This window comes from Hippopotamus amphibius, chromosome 11, assembly GCF_030028045.1.
Source record: "Hippopotamus amphibius kiboko isolate mHipAmp2 chromosome 11, mHipAmp2.hap2, whole genome shotgun sequence".
In the NCBI taxonomy this organism is placed as follows: Eukaryota; Metazoa; Chordata; class Mammalia; order Artiodactyla; family Hippopotamidae; genus Hippopotamus; species Hippopotamus amphibius.
In genome coordinates, this window is record NC_080196.1 from 21,637,594 (window position 1) to 21,655,023 (window position 17,430).

Sequence of the window (17,430 nt, forward strand, 5' to 3'; positions counted from 1 at the left end):
GAGGGCCCTAGAGACCACCCCAAAGAGCATCTTCCTTCAGAGTTGGCCTCTGCACCCTGGTTAGCTGGCATTTTCCGGTGGGCTTGTGGGGAGGGGACGGGTGTTGCCCAGGGTTTAACGTCCCTCAGGGATGCTGTAGAGGTTTAGGAACAGGATGAAGGTGGCAGCTACAGGAAGGGACTGCGACTTCAGATTGCCCCTCCTCACACCACATCACACCACACCACACACACACACACACACACGCAGAAGTCCCTGGGAGAGATCGGCGAGAAGATCCTCTTCCTTTGCTCTGTCCTCCTCTCTGTCCGGCCCTGGCTGTAGGAAACTCTGTCTCCCAGAGACCTTGGCAAAGGCACCCTGTGATAGGGGACCTCTCAGACCTGTTTATGTTGCTAGTGAAATTCTAGATACAATTTGATCACTTACTGATCATGATCATTTCTTATCTGTAGATTTATTTGTAGTGGAAAACACCAGCATGCTTGGTTTGGTATTTTAATTTCATCCCTTTGTGTCCAAACTTCACATTTTTTCCATATTATAAATTGTATTGTCTGTCTTGCCCAGTTTGTGCTTTCTGTCACACGTGACAAAATTCACCAGAATTGTCAATTTTCCTTTGGAATTAATATTTTAGTGTTCCATTCAATGAGTTTCAAGAAGACTAGTCTTCTTTAACCTCAGTTAAAGATTTCAATAACTTTTGACATTTCTCGACATTAATAATGATTTATTTTGCCTTGAGAATGACCCTAACAAATCACCCCCAAGGACAATCCACTTGAAGCAGAGTCTGCCATATACCCCCAAGCCGTGAAGTAAGAGTTTACTCAAACTGTTACAGCCCATATTGACTGCAGCCTTGGCTATTAAATATCAAAAGGAACAGAAAAGTCCCCTGACAGTAAAAGAGGAGGACAACACTCGGGCCATGAATATGGGCTACGCGGGGGGGGGGGGGGGGGGGGGGGGGGGGCGGGGGGGGGGGCGGTGCTCCAACAACCAGGAGGTAGCTGCGAGTCAGAACTTTAGGCATTTATGTTACCTGGAAACACCTCGACCCTGTGAGGTTCTGAACCAACTCTGGGAACTTTGCCATCAATGGCTAATTCCACACCAGGGAGCAGATCCTGGAGATGCTTTGCTGGAGCAGTTCCTTACCATCCATTCCTTACTCTGGCAGTGAAAGCGCAAAGTCCTAACCATTTGACTGCCAGGGAATTTCCATAAATGAAATTTTAAATTCATGTTATACAAAAAAATTGGATTTAAAAATGATTCTTCCTTTATTCTTTTCATTTTAACCCAAAATTTCTGTCTCAAACATAACTTCTTATAGACCCAAGTTTTGTTTTGTTTCCTGAAATTTAAAAAAAAGTCTTAAAATATTATAGCTCATCTTTCCCATCTGAAGGCACTGTTCTTCCATATTTTTAAAAGAAAGAATATTTGGTTGGAAAGACAGCAACAGTTATGTCTTCTGAGTGTAAATATTTTATAAAGGCATAATAATGAATGCTCTACAATATATACCTTAGGAAAAAAATTAGGTTTATATTCTGGAAACACAATTGTATCCTGTTTCTTAAGTGATATTTATAAGGCTTTAATATGTATTTTATTTTTATTTCTTTATTGTACATGTCACACTTTTTTTGGTCATTCATTTTGATTTGGCAGAGCCAATAGTCCCATGTACTACAACTTTCTTAGACCAGCACAGGAACGTATGTATTCCAGACACCTTCCACGTTCTTTCTTTTATCCTCATAATATCCTTACTTACCAAAAGGTTTTGCTCCAGTATGGTTTCTTCTGTGTTTGATAACATTTGAATTCCAGGTGAAATTTTCCCCACAGTTATCACCTGTTTGTTTCAAGGCTTCTCCATAATTGCCTCCTCTGTAAGGTTCCCCATTAAGTCTGCTGGATGTGCAGTGCTAGCTTCAAAGGGGTATGATTTATGCAGTTACACACTGCCTTAGTGCTCAGAAGCATCCTGCATTTAGAAGATCATGAGCCTGGTTTAATGCCCTGTTGTCACAGTCTTGAAATTCTTAATTTTATCTTTCAACTTGTGTTTTGTAAGTGAAGTGAAATAGGACAATAGAACATGTGCCTGAGCAGAGGATATGTCTCCATTCACATGTACTATTTGTAATCCCCCATGAGCACAAAATTCCAGTGGGCCCACAGTTCATGAGAGTTCAGCAAGATGCAAAGTGAGTATGAAGGGGAGCAGAATAGCCTAACCCAAAATGTGCCACTTTGGAATGTGGATTATTTTGAGTTGAAAACTATCAAGACACAGAAGACTCAGGAAAACTTTTACCTCTCCCTTAACTAACTGAAAGAATTTAGATTGGAGGCATGTGCTAGAAAACGAGCTATTACCAGAGATAACTTTTTTCATCTAAAAGACCTATCTGCACAGCAGGGCAAACATCTAATTACCAAACATCTGCTTTTATCCTCCCGTGAATTACCCTCCTCCCCTTTGAAGCCCCAGACCCCTATCCCATTCATTAGCTCAGGATGGCATAAGCCTCTCTTATCTTCAGGGCTTCTATACATATAAAATTAAATTTGTTTTACTCCCGATAATCTGTTTTATGTCAATTTAATTATAAGACCAACCAAAGAACCTAGAAAGGTAGAAGGGAAATTTTTCCTCCCCAACAGTTGCTTCCCACTCCACTTACCAACTTAAAAAGCCTCAAGAATGGAAGCATTCTTTACAAGCTACAGCCCATCAGCTGTTAAATTTTTCCAGAAGACTCTATTCTCTACCTGGGGGTTCGAATTTTCTTAAAGAAACCTTTTGTAGTGTCTGCCAAAGAAGTTTTGAAGCATTCATGCTCTGTACCACTCACCCAGATGTTAAATTTTGTGGAACAAATGAATTGCCACTCTAAGACCCAACAGGAATACAAAAATGAAAAGAGCCTCACTTTTTTTTCCCTGTAGTTTCAAGGAGCTCACTCGCTGCCGAGAATAAAGTAATAAGGATTCTTGCCTAAAGGTAAGAAATCAAGTTACTAGGTGATTTCTATTGTAATCCTTATGAAAACAGCAAGTTACTAAGTGCTGTAACATTGCAATGTAGTATTTCCTACTTCATCACAGTACTTCTGCGAAGTACTAATATCCAATTTGTAGAGGAAATGGCTTTATTAAAGTTTAGCCAATAATAGAACTCAGGATTCCAATGCAACTTGCCCAACTCCAAACCAGAAGTTTCTAAGCACTAGCTATTCTGTGTCCCCAAGTGGACTGTAGGCTCCTTAGGCAAAGAACCATCTCCTAATACTTTTCCGAAGCTCCTACCAACACTACACCTGCTGGAAGGTATTGAAATTCCATTGGATACTGCTGAAAGAGCCCGGTAGCAGTTTCATTTTTTAATGTCAATACACACGATAAGCCTGGAAATTGTCATTTTTAACTTGAGCAGAGGTGGTCTCTCTCACTGTGGCCACGTTGTAGGGATCCCAGGACAGGTCTGGGTCACACATGCGTGGGGCGCATCCTGTCCCTGGGTTGTGCAAACTTTGGCAGGTTACTTGAGCTTTTTGCGTGTTTCCGGGTGGTAAGTAGAACGCACAGCACCACACCCATCATAGTGTGCCTTAAGCCTCCTCCTTTCCTTTCCTCTCCTTGTGGGTCATTTATGATCAAGACTGAGCGACTGTACTCATGAGAATACTGCGGAGACACTCTGGTTGAGCGATGTGTCTGCCTGGTAAATATATTCAGGTTGACGGAGGTCGGGACGGAGTGGGGGATGCTGTCCAGGGAGGCAAGTTGGCAGGGAGGGCGAGAGGACTCGGGGTGGGTGAACAGGAATAGAAAAAGTAAGTGATGCTCGGAGGGGAAGCGCGCCTAGGAAGGTCCCCGCCCGCTGCCCCGCGCGGGGGAGGGCGGAGGGACTCAACTACGCGGAGCTGGCGCTCGGATCCTCTTCTTAAGACGAGGCGAGCTACGAATCAAACCCCCATAGGCCTAGCCGTCCGGACGTGCAGACCTCTCAGCAGGCGCAGGGCGCTCGGCCACGCTAAACAATGAGGACCTTCCCGAAGCCGCCGGAAGCTCAGGCGGAGGGCCAGGCCGGGTTCGCTGACGCACTTCCGCTGGCTGCGGGTCTGGGGCTCGGTGGGGCAGGATGGGGCCGGGCGGCAGCCTACCCCGGGAGCGAGTTAAACTGGCCGGAAGACAGCCCGGCGCCGCGGCCCGGGACCCCCGGGTCCGCCGGGCGCGGGTGGGAGAAGCCACCTCCTTGCTCAGCGGGCCCAGCTGGCGGCCGGCGCCCCAGAACGTTTCTAAGACTCGCACTCCTGGGTTACTGTTGCTAACACGGGTAGTTCTACGCTGACCATCCGTTTGTCCAACGTGGCCGTCTACTCCCGGAAGCCTTTTGTGGTCTGCCAGGTCCTTGGGGTTTAAAGGACACACGCAGCCAACATTCCTGAGTCTTGGGCTCGTGGTTGGTCACAATGATGTGCCAGTGTAGTCTAGCCGGTTAACTCACTATATTGTCTTACTCTTTCAAAGATCTAAACTAGTGATAGACAACATGTATAAGTGGCTCATGTCCTTTATCTTGAATGATTCCGAAAATAGTATCTCTCCAAGCCCAGTCTCGAATCCCCTAAATTAATCTTTAGGGCTGGGAAAGTGAAGGTGTTTTTGAAAGTTGCCCAGCGAGTAACAGATGCTAGGCGCGGAGAAGGCACTAGAGGGCTTCCTTGCGTGGTCCTATATTCTGTGCCCGAAAATCTAGACGTGTACTTGAGCTCGAGGCGTGGGATCCCTGGAGCCAGCACCTGGGTGACCAAGTCACAGTGGTAACTGCATCCCTCTAACTGAGGTCTTACTAAGTGCCAGGCACTGAATTTAATTTATTCTCAAAACAACCCTACATAATAAGGTCTGGTGTTTAGTTACTCGCATTGTAACAATTTCCTGGTTTTGTGATTGTGCTGTGGTTATGTAAGATGTTAATATTAGGGAAAGCTGGGTGAAGGTTATAGGGATTGTTCTGTACCTTTTTTTCTGGCAGTTTTCTGTAAGTTTAAAATTATTTCAAAATAAAACGTTTTAAAACACCTCTGATGTTTTTATGGCGGGGGGGGGAGGGACAGAAGTTTAGAGATGTTAAGCCACCATAAATAGAAAATGTGACAGGATTCAAGCCCAGGTCTTTTGGAATCCACAACCTGCCCTTAACCACTGCCCACCATGCTAATCAGTTGATAGTCCACATTTCTGTAAACCCATAGGCCCTGCTTAACTCTGCTATTACATGGAAAACTGAAACTATCTACCCCCACATAGCCTACTACCTACACTAACATTTTACTGTTCAGCTGTCTTCCCTAAATGTGACTCCACTATTCCACTTCTTTATCAACATAACTTTACTATTCCAGGAAATTCTTGCTCTAGAAGATAAAAGTTGCTGATAACTATATTTGTTTTGAGAACTTGCCCCTCAGTCCATTTATGTTGACATCAAACTCTTCAACTTTCAGTGGATAAGATCTAGACTTTTTGAAACCTTCAACTCAAAATCTTCACCTTGCTGTGTCCATCAATACTAAACTGTATCATGATCCTTGCCCAACCCTTATCCTGCTTCAAAAGATCTGGCTTAAGCCCCCAAAACCTCATAAATATCCTGACTTTGCCCTCTTCTCTGGAAGACACTAGTAAGACTGTCTAAGTAGTGCTCTCTAAGAATAAACTTGGGTTGGCCTTATCAACTGATTATTTTGGTGTTATTTGGAGGAAGCAAGCATCCAACAACATTCCCCGTATTGTCAAAAATGCTGTCTCTTGACAAACATTCCTTCTCCTACTTGGAAAAAGGTTTGAATTGGCTTAAACTTTTATTTTTTTAATTTTCTTTATTGAATTATCTTTGAGATTAAGCCTCCTTTTTCTTCTAAAACAGAAAGATTAGACTTAGTGTGTGAGCTCAAATATTGAATCAGCCTGTGTGTGTGTGTGTGTGTGTGTGTGTGTGTGTGTGTGTGTATACACATATCTTTATAACCATGGTTTCTGTACCCTTAAGAGTGTGCCTTAAAGGATAACACTTGTAGGAGCAATCTTCCTCTTGGCCCATTGGAGCAGGAATGGCCGCTGTTTTCCTTCCAGAGGTTCCTGAAGAGCCAAAAGGGCTCTTTAAAGTAACTAACAAAAAAAAGGACCTGCTGGGGGTCAGAGATCTGGCCCAAAAGGGAGCCCCCAAAACAACAAGGAGTTATTCCGCCAGCGCTTCCGACAGTTCTGCTACAAGGAGACTCCTGGGCCCCGTGAGGCCTTGAGCCAGCTCCGGGTGTTCTGCTGTGAGTGATTAAGGCCTGAGATACACACCAAGGAGCAGATGTTGGACTTGGTGGTGCTGGAGCAGTTCCTGACCATCCCGCCTGAGGAGCTCCAGGACTGGATACAGGATCATCATCCAGAGAGTGGGGAGGAGGCAGTGGCTATGCTGGAAGATCTGGAGAGGGAGCTGGATGAATGAGGCCAGCAGATAGGTTAGGGCCCTATGCTCAATGGGGAGGATAGTTGGGAGTGGGCATCCAAGCTGGTCTTTTGCAGGATCTCTGGGGATCATTTACTCTGTGGGCCCTCCAGATGCCTCATTGAGCTTGTTTGTCCTCAGGTTTCAACCCAAGCCTGTGCAAAGGAAGTGCTTTCTGAGGCATCAGCACCTCTGGATCCAGCTAAGGATGCAACATATCTCCAACCTCAACCCATGGAAATGCAGCTTAAGGGTGACTCTCAGGACCCTCAGCACCAACAGGATTGTGGTTAGTGTTGACACTTAGGTCATATGGCTCCACTGGAGACCTTAGAATCGTTTGTCATTCAAGGATGTATATTGAGTACTTATTATATGCCAGGCACTGTGCAAGGCACTAGGTGTAATAAACAAAGTGGACATGATCTTTGTTTTCATGGAGCTTGCAGTAGTCTGATGACAGAGGCATTAAACAAATAACCATACAAGTAAATATGCCATGATAGATCGTATATGGGGGGAGAGGGATGTCAGAGAGTGTCTCTTTGAGAAAATAACATAGTAACTGAATCCTAAGGAGTAGGAATTAACCAAGTGAATAGTAGAGGGGGAAAGCATTCCAGGCCAAAAGATCATGTGCAAAAACAAGTGGAAAAAAATTTGGTGGGTTTGAAAGACAGCTAGAGTGACTGGAATATGGAGAGACAGGCAGAGTAGCAGAGAGATGGTCAGGGGCCAAAATATGAGGGCTTCTCGGTCTTGTTAAGAAGTCAGTGAATCTTTATCTTTCACTGTGTATAATCCTAGCTCTGGATTCTGTGAAGATCCCTGCCCTAAAGGGTTTGAGTATCCATAAAAAGATAGCTATTGATTTGAGACAGTGAATGATTATGTGTCAAATTAGAGATCATGGTTCTGAGGAGGAGGAATCTACCTCTTCAGGCCCTGGTGGTAGCAGAATGGCTGGGATTTGAACTGGGCCATAAAAAAAAAATGGGTAGCATTTCATTGAGCAGAGAACATCAGGAAGGCTGATCCTCATTCTTACTCCTCTTCTAGCTCTCTCTGTCCTGTTCTTCAGTCATGTGGAGATTTCTAGCTATTCAGCCCATTGTTTTCCTCCCAGTGCTTCTTTCCTTCCCTATTCTATCAGACCCATGACATATTTGGTTTTTGCTAATATGCTCCACATTCTCCCAGCCACCCTCACCACACTGCCACACACATCACCACCCTGTTGAACTCATAAATTACCACCTGTGACCGTACCTTCTCCACTCTCCTGCCAGACCAACTCATAGCTATTCTTCAAGACTCAACTGTCACCTCCTTAAGGAAGCCTTTCTTAATACTTTCCTACCTGTTTGAGTTATGTGATACCTCTTGTGCATACTTCTGTCACAGCAGTTAGCATATTGTATTTCCACTTCACTTGTCTGAAGCTCCTTCCATTGATTATAGTTGGTCATTCTTAGGAATCAATTTCTTTTTAAAATGTGAAATAGATTTTTTTCTTTAATAGTAAGATGTTAGTTAAGTTTTCTGACATGTTTTAGCAATTTCTGAGGCACCATTCTTGTATGCCAACACCTTTCCTCTGGATTCACTCTTGTTGAAATTCATCCTTTAATAATTATTTTATCAAGGTTCTTTGGGTAGTAGACTTTGCATGTCAGAAAATACCCTTATTTTCCACCACCACCACCCCTCCTTTTTAATGATGGTTTAGCTAGGGTAAAATTCTAACAGATGATTTTTTTTCTCAGCATTTTTAAGATACTAATTCAGTCTTCTAGCTCCCATTTGCTATTAAAAGGTTACTATGAGTCTTACTGCCTTTTAAATTCTTTTAGGGATTCCAGCTTTACTCATTAGTAGCTTTTAGATTTACTCTTAACCTTTATGATCTGAATTTTCACTAAAAAGTGTAAAATCCTGATAGGATTTTACTTTTGTTCATTTTGCTTGGCCTGAAAATACTCTTTTGTTCTAAGAACTCATGTTTTTCTTCAATTCTGGAAAATTCTCATCTATTAGCAACTTAAATTGTGCTGCTTTAAAATTTTTTCTTATATTATTTTCTTCTGGAACTCCCAGAAGACACTGCTTAGAACCTACTTATCAATCTTTTCATTTCACTTAGCCCCCTTTTCACATATTTTATGTCTTTGTCTCTCTGTGGTTCATCCTAGTGGATTCCTCTTCTATTATCTTCCAGTTTATTCTCTCTAGTTACCCACTTCTAAAATTTCTATTCAGTTTTTATACCACATATCTTTGTTTCATTTTTGCTTATTTTATTTCATAATTCCATGCTTATTTGCCATGGATGGTGTCATCATTTATCTCTTTTAGGTATCTTTATTCTAATTTTTTCAGGATTTTTGATGAAAATAATTTCATCTGGATTGAATTCATGTTCCAATTGACTTTGCTAACCATCTTTCTTAGTATTCAATTCATTTTGAAATTTTCATATCTAGGCTAACTTTGAGTTCTTTCTGATCTGTTTTACATTGTCTGCTTCCATATTTAGCTATTCTGTTGTTACTGCTACCTAGCATCCTAGAACCAGGTTTTTGGGCTCCTGTTTCATGTCATAGCACAGATATCACCAGTGTAGTCATAGCCTTCCAGGTGGCTTGACATGGTTCTTTGTCAGAGTTGTATCTTTCTCTGTGTGTGTCTGTGTGCTTGTGTATGTGCGTATCTGTGTGTCCCACCCAGCCTCTGGCTTCAAGCAGTGAGCCGGTGCTACTCCCTCCTTTCATGGAGTACTTTTAGGTCCCCATTTTCCTCTGGGACTAAGATTTCAGTCACTCTCTAGGGCCCAGCAGACCCACAACTTCAACTGTAGCCACCATTGTGTATTTTTGTTTTCTTTCTGGTCTGCAGAGATGTTTATCTTACTTTTTAGCACAGACGGGTTTTTAGATTTTTATTTTTATTTTTATTTTTTACTTAATGTATTTAGAGATGAAGTGTGAACTCACTGTGCCATCCTGACTAGAAGTATACCATTTTCCCCAGCCATTTTCGGTCAGTTAGAAATTGAGTTTCTATGCTGTATTTTTTTATATTAATCCATAAATTTTCTTCTCATGCTGATATGGATTTTAGTTCTATTATATATGCAATGCTGTTTTGAAACCCATCTGTTGTAGCCATTTTTTATTTGCCAATGGCTCTAAAAGACTATGTTCTTGCATAAATGTCTCTTTGTGTAATTTGCCTTTAAATTCTACAGAGATATATCTAAGGTAACTGTAACATAAAGTTTTAAAGCACCATAATACTTCAAATAAGCTTATACAAATCACTAACAATGAGGGTTTTTTAACCATGGTGGTAAGCTGGTTTGGTGAGGAAATTATTACAGGTTCCTGTCCTAAAAGAAAACCCCAAGGAAAGGCTTCTCTCACTCTTGGCAACATTCTTTCTCAGCTCTGCCTTAACTCTGGGTTTCTGCCCTTCACAGAATGGGAGCTCCAGGACCCAGAGGTGGCTGTCACTTTTCTCAGACAGGTTGTCAATGAGCTTTGTCCTTCATCCACACTCTCAGAGATCTGTAATCTGCTGTTCCTTCTTGTCCCTCATCCCAGAGTCTCTTTAGGCAACCCATTTTGGCACAGTCAGTCCAGCACTTCTGCTTCAAGTTTGGTCTGACTTGTACTACATCCTAGATCTTCAACTGTCTCCATAGTAGTCTTTTCCTTTTTCTTTTTTTCCATTTAATACCTTTTATCACACAAAACAAACCACTTTTCCCTGTATTATTTCTACATGGTTATAAATTCTGCCCTTTACTCTGGGTCCTAAAAATGTGATTAATTCAGGGAGAACATGGCTTGAATGGGACAATCTTACTTTTTTTTCAGAAACTATTGATCATTGAGGAAGTGGCCACATCTCCCACCCTGGAGGAGTGGGGGATGTTAGGACTCTGCTCGAAGGAACCTCTGTAGGAAAGAAAGGCAAAGGAATTATGGGATCATGCTTTCCTTGGATAAGGTCAGATGGGAGTCTAGGGTCTGCTAAAGAACCTTCTCTATGCTAGTACTGTTTTCCTGGGAAGTATCAAATGACCCACAGAGTGTAGCTTCAGGTTTGACAGATTCCCAGTGTTCTTTGCAAGAAGAGTAGTAATGTCTCTGGGGGCTAAAGTGATTTCTGTTTGTCCCCATGTGAGAACATCCCCTTTTACCCCATGTATCCAGACTCTAATCTCTTCATCCTGCATATTTGGAAATGTGATACTTCTCTGTGGCTGATCTCTCATCTTTCAGTGTTCCCAGAGGCCTTCAGAGCAACCTGCACAGAACAGTTTTATGACTCCAACTTGGTACCTGCCGCTGTCAGCTTCCTGTCTTATTTTGTTCCTCCCACAGTTTCTGTTCTTTCATCCCTCTCTATTCAACTTTTGGCCTCCCTGGTGAACCCATTCTTATCTTAGATTTTCTTCTGTTGTTTATGATGCTTGTTCATTGGATCACTCTTAATCCCACCCCCCACCCCCGATTTTTCTCCACTGTTTTCTTGAGTCACCCTCTTCCGGTCAAGCCACTGCTACTCCTCTCTTCCTTTGCCACCTCCCAATTTTCTCCTCAAATGTTGTAAAACCATTTTGTTGGTATATTGAAGCTGTGTACTTCTAGTATATGCGTTTCATTTTATTTCCTATGTATTTCAGTGACATTTGAATACTGTATTTTTTTACTTCAGTTGATGTGACAAGAATTGAGAAAGAAGAATTGGTTCAGAAGCAGGAGCTTACTGTAGATATGGAATCCCAAGAAAAGTTATCAGACAGAATCAGTGGAGAGGCCCTTGAATGTGGAGAAATCCAAGAACATGAGGGATGGATGGAAAGATATCAGAGAAACACTTCAACTGAGAGAAGATATAAGTGTGATGAATGTGGGAGAAGATTCACACAAAACTCAAGCGTCATTAGACATAAAGAATCCACACTGGAGAGAGACCCTATTCATGTAATGTATGTGGCAAAACTTTCATTCAGAACTCACAACTTACTGACCATCAGAGAATACATAACCGATTAAAACCATACCAGTGTGATGAGTGTGGGGAAGCCTTTTATTACAGTTCACACCTTGTTCAGCATCAACGGATCCACACTGGAGAAAAACCTTTCCAATGTAATGAGTGTGGGAAAGCTTTTCATTACAGCTCAGGCCTTATTCAACACCACAGGACCCACACAGGAGAGAAACCATACCAGTGTAATGACTGTGGGAAAGCTTTCTGTCTGAACTCTCATCTGATACAACATCAGAGAGTCCATACTGGAGAGAAGCCATACCAGTGTAGTGAGTGTGGGAAAAACTTCAGCTAGAGCTCAGGCCTCTTCCATCACCAGAGAATCCACAGTGGGGAGAAACCATATGAATGTGATGAGTGTGGAAAGGCTTTCAGTCATAGTTCAGCTCTCGTTGGACACCAGCGAATCCACAGTGGAGAGGCCCTTTGAGTGTGATGTGTGTGGGAAAGCTTTCAGCTATAGCTCACATCTTCTGGGACACCGAAGAATCCACACTGGAGAGAAGCTCTATAAATGCGATGTGTGTGGAAAAGCTTTCCAGCAGAGCTCACACCTCATCATACATCAGCAAATCCACACTGGAGAGAAGTCCTGGTGATGTCAAGAGTGGTGTAGAATTTTCCATCTATGCTTATTCCTGTGGGACATCAGAAAAGCACAGCTAGATATAGGGAACTCTATGATCACTATTGCAATTTCAGCAGTCATTTGAAAATAAAGAGGCTGAGGTAGGCAGGCAGCTGACAGCTTACCAACAAGGCATTGTGATGTTCTGCCACTGAGCACATCATGTGATGAACTGGGACTTTGGAAGGGCTCATTCCATATTCTCAAATTTTTCTTCTCTGAAGCAAGTGGCTCAGGCAATCTAAATGGCCTATTTAGACATATAATGACATTTTAGAGATTACTACTGTTTCTCTTCCCCTTTCCTTTTTATTCTCCTCTGTTTTCTTTGAAGTTGGAATAATGATCTTGTCTAAAGTGTGAATTTAGAATTAACATATGATCTACATTTTTTTTAAAAACCATGAATTTTTGGTTAGCTTGATAGAATATGTTAACCAATCAATTACATACAATAAAAACATTGTGCAATACAAAGCCATTTGGTAATATTGGAATTAACTATAATTTGCATGGGTAGGATAGGTTAGTGGTGGTAGAGCAGGAAGATTTACCATGCAATTTCCCAGTGACCTTTCACATTTTAAACCAGAAAGGGCAAACAGATGAGTGGGCTCTATTTGGCCTGTGCATGCATTTTTCTCACAAAGGTTGTTTTGTTTTGTTTTGTTTTGTTTTGTTTTGTTTTTGGTGATATAAAATTATTACAACTACTTAAGTTCACATAAAGTTTGGCTTTCCAGATTCTCTTACAAAAATGCATGATGTGGCAACACTGGGCACCATATTCCCACGTGGGAACAACTGACTGGAGCTGATTATCACTGCTTTCTGGTTGGACATGATCCCCACCTCCACACAGCTTCCTACTGTCTTACGTAGCCCCATTCATTCATTTTACATGTGTGAACCCTGCCCCTGCCCTAAGGGTTTCTCAGAGAGATTTCAGGGCTCTAGGTTCCTCACCACAAAAACAGCTTCATTTTAATTAGTTTTATATATTGGCTTCCCAAATAAGATTTCTCTGAAGAAAGGGTTTTCTGCTAACAACAGTCTGAAGATTTAGATTAAATAATAAATTTTAAAATGTAACTTTTGAGCACCTGAATGTAGAGGAAAGCCACTTTAAAATTTTCTTTAGATAGAATTTATAGGTAATCTATTGAAAGTCAATTATAATAGCTTCTAACCAAATTCTTAGAGACCAGTTAATCAGGTGAGATGAAAAACATGAAAACACACATGAAGGGAGTCAACATTAAGTGAAAAATTGAAAAAACACAAGGCCAAAAGCAGAGACAATTTGGGAAGGAGAACCATTGAAATGTGAAGCATTCAGTAATAGGAGCAGTTGTGGGAAAGCAGTGGGATGAGGTCTTAATGGGAGAGTAGGGAGAGGTGAAAAGAAAAAGCAGCTAAGAAAGGGAAAGATGGGGATAAACTCTACGAGTGAAGGAAAGCAAAGAGAAGTTAGGGAGAAAAGGGAAAGGTCAGAGATGACAGAAAAACTTCAAACAGGAAATTAAAGCAAAATTAGTGAAAACATAATAAATGAAAAAGCAGTCTTTAAAGAAACATGAAGGAGAGGTTGAGGCTTTGTGAAGGCTGGAACACTTGTTTTGATCATTGACCTCCCAGTGACTTCAGAGTAATAATCAACCCTTTATTTCTATGCCATGTAGGCCAAATCCCTCATATGAAAAACCCTAACCCAAACCTGAGTTCACTACTCTGTCTATGTACCACTCAGGATCCTGGTCCTACATAGGTCTCTGAGTGTTGAGACACAGGACACCCCTCTTTACCACTCTAAGCCCCAACTTGTTGAACTCTGCTCAGCCTGGACTCTTTACCAAAACCAAACAAGCAGAAGGATTCTCCTGAGGCGGAATAATATATTCTTGGCCTTTCTCTGGGAGGCATGTGGCTTGCCTATTTTGCTAAAGAGGAAAAAGCATGTTATGAGATGGTAATACCCATTATAAATTGAATAATTATATATGTAAAAGGAAAAGCCCTTTGCAAACTGTAACAATATAGCTACCATTTGTTGAACCCCTGTGTTCCAGGCACTGTACCAAGCACTTTATTATATATCTCATGCACACTTTCCATCTCTTCTATAAGCACTATTTATTATATCTCAATGTCTACATATAACTTATTCTTATGAAAAGCTTGCAATAAAATGAAAAGTTTTCATTACATTAAAGTGTTAAACAGCCTATTAAAGTGCTTTTAGAATAAAATCACACAACAATGTTAAACAGATTAAAAATATTAAAAATTGGAAGGAAATGACAACAAAATGTCAATAGTGATTGCATTTAGATGATGAAAATGGAGTAATTCTCTCCTTTTCTTTCTACTTATATTCCAAATGGAAAAGTTAGAATTTGTCCCATACATATAATAAATACTTTTAAAAATTAATATGCTACAGAATTATCTGAGCCTTTCTAGAGATGATTCTTTGATAGTGTTTTTTCAATTATTTCTTTTAGGATTGGTTTATTTAGATTTTTCTACTTCTTGAATGAATTTCAGAACGAATGTTTTTTTCCCCAGAAAAACCATCAATTTCACTAAGATTTTTTAAAATTTTGGTAGCACACTTACCTCCTCATCTGCTATTATTTGTCATTGATAATTTAATTTTTTTCTCTCATTTGGATTTACTATAGGCTTTTTGTTTTTATGGGCTTGTAACAAAGATTTCATTCTTGGATTTATTTATTAATGTAACTTTTTCTATTTTCTAATTCATTTACTTTTATTTTTCTTTTCTAACCTTTTCCTTGGGGGTTTCTTTCTCATTCTTTTTCTGATTTCTTGAATTGTATTCTTAGTTCTTTATTTTCTCTCTGTTTAAATAATGAAAGCAAATGAGTATATACATCTACGAAGTACTGATATTTTTAAATTGTCCACTAGTGCTTCTTCTGGATTTTTGTCTTGCTTTGTTTTGTTTGTTGGCAGCTTTGGAAGATGTAACTAGAGGGGGAGGAGGGAGGGCTCTCCTTGTCATACATAGGCTGTCTGCTTATGCCTTAGTAAAGAGGTCAGAAAGGCCTTATCTAAGTAGAGGAAGAACATACCTAAGTCAAGGGCAGAGCCAGGATTTGAACAGGATCTGTGACAGTGGTTGGAAGCCTCATTTTGTCCGGTGTTCAACAGCTCAAGTTACCACAGCTGGTTCTCCAAGGCGCTGGTGAGTTGATTCTCTGAAGTTGACAAGTGACTGAAGCAGAGGTGGGGTGGGGGGGTGGGGGTGGTACCTGAAGAATACTTAGGCTATTCAGGAAATTCATGGCCTATGGCCTCTAGTGAGGTTTGTGTTTGAAAACCTGATAAGAGAATTTGATACAACAAGACACTAAATGAGGGAGAAACATTCTAGTAGTGCACTGTGTACTAAAGGGGAAACAGGAAACTGTTAAGCATTTTCTAGATTATTTTATTTGCTCAGTTGGCTATAAGGGACATATTATGCCACAGTCAAGGGAAGGGCTTTGGTTTTCCATCATGTACTTCTAACAAAAGAAGAGCAGGGGTTATCCTTTGTCTAAATTTTTCTCCTTGAGAGGAGAGTTTTCTAAAGCTTACTTGATAGTTATTCATTTCTATGCTTTCTAAATGTTTCACTTGGTTTACTTGATCACTTGTATTTGCCCATCAGAAGCACAGGGAAGTTGGATCTGATTTTCATCTTAAAGGAGTTATACTCTTACAGGATGACTTACTTGTCAAGCAAAGAATTTCAGAGAGAGAAAAGAGATATTGATGACATTCTCCAAACAGGAAAATTGTTGGTAAGTTGTGGAAAATAAACAGGGTTTAAGAACAATTATCTTTTTCTGTTTATAATTTGGGTTCCTCAATTTAAATACAAAATGTCTCTTTGTACACATGTTCAAACACTTGTATAAGTATTTTATACGGATAATTCAAAGAAGCTAAGTTGCTGGATCAAGGGGTATGGACATATTAATTTTAATAGGTCTTGTCTTCCAAAAATATACAACTAACAGTGTCTCTATTTCCACACACCTTCCAATATTGAATATTATCAATCTTTTTTGTTTTTAGTGATCTGAAAGATTTTTAAAATCTCATTATTGTTTTAATGTAGTATCTTTAAGTAGTAAACTTGAATACTTTTTAACAGTCATTAAATTTGAATACTTTTCAACAGTCATTATTATCTATCAATATTTGTGTTCTATAAATGCCAACTTAGGTCCTTTGCCATTTTTTCCATTGGCTTCATGTTTTTCTTATTTTTTTCAAGAGATTTTTGCTTATAGGAAAATCAGCCCTGTGTTTTTGAGATGTGTGGTATATTTTACTCTGAGCTTGTATTTTAGGTTTGTTTTTTTTTTTCAAAATTCTATTTACCATTTACCTTTCTATTCATGGCTTTTCAGTTATGTCTTTAGGGTTTTTTATGCCACACTTAGAAAGTCCCTCCCCACTCCAAGGTAGCAATAGCTTCACACTTACAAGTTTATTTTTAACACACCAGCTAGAATAATCTTTTCAATGCGTAAGTCTGATCATGCTACTCCTCTGCTCAGAAATTCTGAATGGCTTTTCAGCTTGGAGTACAAAACAATATCGTCGCACTCACCCAAGACCCTCTTCTCTCTCTCTCTCTCTCTCTCTCTCTACTCCCAACACTCTCTTGCTCCTTCAGCTCCAGACACATGTCTCCTTACTGTTCTTAGATTATTTCAAATACTCTCCACTCCAGGCCTTTGCATTTTCTATCCCTTGCTCAGAAACACCTTTATTCCTGGCCACTCACTCATCTCCCTCAATCTTTGCTCAAAAGTCAATGTATTAGTGAGGTCCTCAGTGACAACCTTATTAAAATTGCATTACTACTTCATTCTCATCCCAAACTCCATATTTTCTTTATTTTCACCTGAGCACTAACATCCACCATCTGACACACTATATATTTTTCTTGTTTGTTTATTGCCTGCCTCCCTACACCCCCCCACCCCCAACCCCACACACAATTATAAGTTTTATGAAGGCAAGGCCATTGTTCTGCTTTAAAGTACAGTTCCAGCTTCCAGAACAGTGCCTGGCACAGTAAGTGAATAATCAATATTTGTGAAAGAAAAAGGAGGGGGAAAAAGAAAAGAATGAATGAAATGTTTATATATGCTGCAACATGGATGAACCTCTAAAATTATATGCT

The 17,430-nt window shown here is 40.5% G+C and overlaps 1 pseudogene; it reads left to right on the forward strand.

Moving 5' to 3' along the window:
* Window positions 1-6,140: 6,140 nt before the first annotated feature.
* Window positions 6,141-12,226, forward strand: LOC130830821 (zinc finger protein 501-like; annotated as a pseudogene).
* The last annotated feature ends 5,204 nt before the right edge of the window (window positions 12,227-17,430 follow it).